This window comes from Lathyrus oleraceus, chromosome 4 (assembly GCF_024323335.1).
Source record: "Lathyrus oleraceus cultivar Zhongwan6 chromosome 4, CAAS_Psat_ZW6_1.0, whole genome shotgun sequence".
In the NCBI taxonomy this organism is placed as follows: domain Eukaryota; kingdom Viridiplantae; phylum Streptophyta; class Magnoliopsida; order Fabales; family Fabaceae; genus Lathyrus; species Lathyrus oleraceus.
The window spans coordinates 117,974,136-117,980,268 of NC_066582.1; the positions used below are offsets into that span (position 1 = coordinate 117,974,136).

The 6,133-nt window shown below is 40.4% G+C and overlaps 1 non-coding gene across 1 annotated transcript; it reads right to left on the reverse strand.

The window, feature by feature from the left end:
• Nucleotides 1-4,354: 4,354 nt before the first annotated feature.
• Nucleotides 4,355-4,461, reverse strand: LOC127077875 (small nucleolar RNA R71). Its single transcript, XR_007787641.1, has one exon. It is a non-coding gene; the product is annotated as a small nucleolar RNA R71 (small nucleolar RNA).
• Nucleotides 4,462-6,133: the final 1,672 nt, after the last annotated feature.

The following is a 6,133-nucleotide window of genomic DNA, read 5'->3' on the forward strand; positions in this document are numbered from 1 at the left end:
TCATAGTTTGGAGTCCACTTGCCCCTGGAATCGGGCGCGAAAGACAAGACTTTCTTGAGCACGAGGTCACCTTCTCTGAACACACGAGGCTTGACCTTCTTATCAAAAGCTTTCTTCATCCTCTGCTGGTATAACTGACCATGGCACATGGCAGTCAATCTCTTCTCTTCAATCAAATTCAGCTGGTCATAACGACTCTGAACCCATTCAACATCAGTCAACTTGGCTTCCATCAGGACTCTCATTGACGGGATCTTCACCTCTACTGGGAGTACAACTTCCATGCCATAAACAAGAGAGAAAGGGGTTGCCCCTGTTGAAGTGCGGACAGATGTACGATATCCATGCAAAGAAAATGGCAGCATCTCATGCCAATCCTTGTACTTAACAACCATCTTCTGGATAATCTTCTTGATATTCTTGTTAGCAGCTTCAACAACCCCATTCATCTTGGGTCTGTAAGGAGAAGAATTATGATGTGCTATCTTGAACTCGCTACACAGCTCTTTCATCATTTTGTTGTTCAAGTTAGATCCATTATCAGTAATGATCTTATCTGGCACAGCATAGCGGCATATGAGTTGATTCTTGATAAACTTCACGACCACCTGCCTGGTCACATTTGTGTATGATGCTGCTTCAACCCACTTGGTGAAGTAATCGATTGCTACGAGAATAAATCTGTGTCCGTTGGACGCTTTCGGCTCTATCATGCCAATCATGTCGATTCCCCACATGGAGAAAGGCCATGGTGATGAAATCACATTTAGAAGTGTCGGAGGAATATGAATCTTATCTGCGTAAATCTGACACTTGTGGCATTTCTTCACATACTTGCAACAATCAGACTCCATTGTCAGCCAATAGTAGCCTTCTCTCAATATCTTCCTAGCCATGGCATGTCCATTGGAATGAGTACCAAATGAACCCTCATGGACGTCAGTCATCAGCAGGTCTGCTTCGTGTCTATCCACGCATCTGAGCAGAACCATGTCAAAATTTCTCTTATAAGCACTTCGCCATTGAGGTAAAAACTGCCTGATAATCTCCTTAAAGTCTTTCTATCTTTCACAGATGCCCCAGGTGGGTATATCTGGTTCTGGAGGAAACACTTGATGTCATAATACCATGGCTTATCATCTTTCACTTCTTCTACTGCAAATACATGAGCTGGTCTGTCCAAGCGCATTACAGTAATATTGGGGACTTCATTCCAAAGTTTAACCACAATCATCGAAGCAAGTGTAGCAAGAGCATCTGCCATCTGATTTTCATCTCGAGGAATATGATGAAAGTCAACCTCAGTAAAGAACATTGAAATCCTCCTCGCATAATCTCTGTATGGAATGAGACTAGGCTGATTCATTTCCCATTCACCTTTGATCTGATTAACAACGAGGGCCGAATCACCATAAACATCAAGATGCTTGATCCTAAGGTCAATGCATTCCTCCAATCCCATAATACAGGCCTCATACTCTGCCATATTATTCGTGCATTTGAAAGTTAGCCTTGCTGTAAAAGGAATATGTGTGCCCTGAGGGGTAATGATTACTGCCCCAATACCATTTCCATACTGATTTACAGCACCGTCCAACACCATCCTCCATCTGGAACCAGGCTCTGGCCCTTCATCGAGTGTAGGCTCATCGCAATCTTTCATTTTCAAATACAAAATTTCCTCATCCGGGAAGTCATACTGAACTGACTGATGATCCTCGATAGGCTGATGTGCCAAATGGACAGCCAAGATACTACCTTTAATAGCCTTCTGAGCTCGATACTCAATATCGTATTCAGATAACAACATCTGCCAACGAGAAATCCTCCCTGTTAAAGCAAGCTTCTCGAAGATGTACTTGATTGGGTCCATTCTGGATATCAACCAAGTTGTATGATTTATCATATACTGGCGTAAACGCTTAGCAGCCCAAGCCAAAGCACAGCATGTCTTCTCAAGCATCGAGTATCGAGACTCACAATCAGTGAACTTCTTACTCAGGTAGTAAATAGCATATTCTTTCTTCCCTGATTCATCTTGCTGACTGATCACACTAAAATTTACGTATTTTCGAATCCGATTTCGCATGCATTCTAGTTATTTTATTGTCGTTTTGTTGTGTTATTACTGTGTTTTCCTTTGTTTTCAGGTTTTTACCTTAATAGGAGCCCCGATCGAGAAAAGGAGCGAAAAAGAGCCAAAAACCCTAAAAATCAGCATTTTGCTCTTATGGCCTACCCCATGGCGGGCGCCACAGTCCAAGCCATGACCTGTCCAATTCAAACTTCCATCAACTCCCACGTTTTCCCACCACTTCCACTAAGGCGCCCCACTTTGTGCTTGTGGCGGGCGCCATGGCTTTGTGGTGGGCGCCACAAGAGGAAAACGGTTTCCTCTATTTTCAAGTTGAAGGGCATCCAAGTAAATTCCACCTTTTTTATTTGCTTATAAATAGAAACGCGAATTCAGTTTTACAAGCACCCAAACTTAGAGCAGACGAAGATCCGAACGTTGGAACAAGGCGAAATCAGAAGCAACTTTGTTTCACTTAGGCATATATTCAGTTTTATAAAGTGGTAATCGCTTCGCATTGGAGTGTTACCACAATTGTGTAATTGAGTCTGTGATAGAGTCTGGACTCGAGTTTGGAGCACTTTGGAAGGAAGTTAATCCTGCCGCCATTTTCTTTTCCGCATTGCAATTTACTCAGCCCTCCGATTGGAGCAGGTTTTTATTACTCGTCTTTACTTTATTTATTTCCCGCACTCGCTTTACTTTATTTATTTCCCGTACTCGCTTTACTTTATTTATTTCCTGCACTCTCTTTACTTTATTTATTTCCCGCACTCGCTTTACTTTATTTATTTCCCGCACTCGCTTTTACTTTATTTATTTTCCGCATTCGCACTACTTTCATTTATTTTTCGCATTCGCTTTAAATTATTTACTTTCCGCACTCGCACTACTTTTATTTATTTTAATGCACTTTTACTTTACCATGTCTAGCTAAATTTGTAAGGCTAGAATGTAAGGATCGTAATTAAACCAGTAATCCGTACAATTGTTCGTAGAAACACTTAAAGGGCTATTTTAACTTTCAAATTAAGTTTTCCCGCACTTCAATTCCGTTGGGTAAGATCGAAAGCCGTCCAACGTCTTTTTAAACTTAATTGTTTTTAACTATTTCAAAAACAGCGAAAGCGCTTTGTCTAGTTCATTAGGAGTTTTTAACATCAAGAAGAAAGGAGATTTTAAAACTATTTTCGGACGCGTTTATAAGTTTAGAGTCTGGTTCGTAAGAACCTCTTTTGGTTAAGAAATCCAGGTTATAATACTTTTCAACTTAGTCAAGATACTATATTTCTTAAAAATAGGTTTACTACTCTAACGCAATGCGCGCCTTTTTATAAGTGACAATAAGAGGGTTTGATTAGGGAGTACAACTCGGTTCTGAATACGCGAAAGCGACAGTTCCTGTTAAATTAGTTCTTTTCAAAGTAGGAAACATTGCCCATAAGTAGTTCTATTAGCAAGTACTTGGATTATCATTTAATTATGTGAATTACATTCGACCCTGTCTTTATTAATTAAATTTATTTTAAAACTTTACTTTTCAATTGCACACTACAAAAACACCTATTTTAATTGCCTTTGATAAACACCATAACAATAGATAACGATAGATTGACACTTGGTCTCTGTGGATACGATAATCTTTTATATTACTCTGACGCGTCCGTACACTTGAGAACATCAAGATTTACAACGCATCAAGTTTTTGGCGCCGTTGTCGGGGAACAATTTCGTCAAATTTCATTTTCCTGTTGTTATATCGTTTAGACTTATGTTATTTCCCGCCGGTCGATGCGAAGAACTCGCAACACCGGAAGTTTAAGTTTAGTAAACCTTCTGGCGGAACCTGAACGTTACGCTCCCGCACGTTTATTCTTTCATAGAATTAAGAGAGCTATGGCCGAAGATCAAAACCAAAGACCTCTTAAGGACTTCGCTCAACCATCTAACGAAGAACCTAGTTCTAGTATAGTAAACCCAATCATCCCAGCCAATGATTTTGAACTTAAACCGTCCCTGTTGCAACTAGTGCAACAGAGACAATTCGCGGGTCTCGCTACCGAGAACCCAAACCAACATTTAAAAATATTTCTTCAATTAGCAGATACTTTTAAAACCAATGGAGCTTCTCCTGAGGCAATACGTTTAAGATTATTTCCTTTTTCCCTCAGAGATAAAGCTCTATCATGGTTAGATTCCCTTCCACCCAATTCCATTTCGACTTGGGATAACCTTAGAAGAGTTTTTCTTGCTAGATATTTTCCCCCGAGTAAGATCGTCGTTCTTCGAAACCATATAACTAGATTTACCCAAAACCAAGGAGAATCGTTGTTCGAAGCTTGGGAGAGATATAAAGAGTTGTTACGAGCATGCCCACATCATGGTTTAGAAAATTGGTTAATCATTCAAACCTTCTATAATGGACTTCATTACAACACAAAGATGACCATCGACGCTGCCGCAGGCGGTGCTCTGATGAACAAACCTTACCCTGAAGCTAGTGCCCTCATCGAAGACATGGCTCAAAACCGTCAATCATGGGGAGTCGAACGAGCGACAGTTGAGAAGAAGAAAGCCTAAGGAGGAGTGCATGAACTAAGCTCTATAGACATGATGCAAGCTAAAATGGACGCATTAGCCCTTAAGGTCGAGCATATGTGCATAAACCCGAATACTGTAGCCGCAGTTTCGTCGGATTGTGAGATATGTGGAACCCAAGGACACCAATCCGCAGAATGCAGTCTATTAAACGAAACCCACTCCGAGCAAGTGAACTACACCCAAGGGAACCCATATTCAAATACCTATAATCCTGGATGGAGGAATCACCCTAACTTCTCCTATAGAAACAAAAATCCTATTTAAAATAATGCACCTCCGAGACCTAGTTATCAAGCCCCTAGATCAATTCAACCTATGCAACCTGTGCCACCAAAGCCGAGCCTTGAGAAAATTATGGAAAATTTTATCACCGCTCAAACCCAACAAAACAAGGAGTTCATGAACCAAAACATTCATGTTAACGAATTGATTACTCAGTTAGGAACCAAGGTTGACCAAATAGTTACTCATACCAAGATGCTTGAAACCCAGATCTCTCAGGTAGCTTTAAATCAAGCCCCTCAGACTACACCTGGAGGACAATTCCCTGGACAACCTCAACAAAATCCGAGAGGACAAGCCAATGCCATTACCCTACGAAGTGGGAACGCTTATGATGAGCCACCAAACCCAAGACTAAGTGAACCCGAAACTTCTAAGGAATGTACCAAACCCCCGGACAAAGTAAAGGAACCAGAAGAATCTGAAAACCAGGAAGGTCGAGAGAAAGGAGAAGAACCCAAAGATAAAATTTACGTACCGCCCCCGCCATATAAACCACCTATACCATATCCCTAAAGACTCAAACAAACCCAGATCAATAAACAGTACCAAAAATTTATTAAAGTTATAGAAAAACTTCATGTAGAAATCCCTTTCACAGAAGCCATCACCCAAATACCTTCTTATGCAAAGTTTCTGAAAGACATCCTTACCAACAAACGTAGACTTGACGATCTGAGGCCTTTGGAATGTAATGCAATTTCCGAGGACAAATTAGCAAAGAAAGATAAAGATCCTGGAAATTTCTCCATTCCTTGCCTTTTGGGTAATCATGTCATCGAAAAAGCTTTTCTAGACTTAGGAGCTAGTGTGAGCTTAATGCCTCTAGCAGTTTGTGAGAGATTAAATTTAGGAGAATTACAACCCACTAAGATGTCACTTCAGTTAGCCGATAGATCTGTTAAATATCCGATAGGAATTTTAGAAGATGTTCCTGTTAGGATAGGTCAGCTGTTTATCCCTACTGATTTTGTCATCATGGACATCAAAGAGGATAATGATATACCAATTCTTCTAGGTAGACCATTCTTATCAACTGCAGGAGCCATAATAGATGTCAAGAAAGGAAAGTTGACATTTGAGGTAGGCGACGAGAAAATAGAATTTATACTTTCGAAATTTCTTATGGCATCTGTGATGGGAGACTCGTGATATTCCTTAGATATCATTGATGAA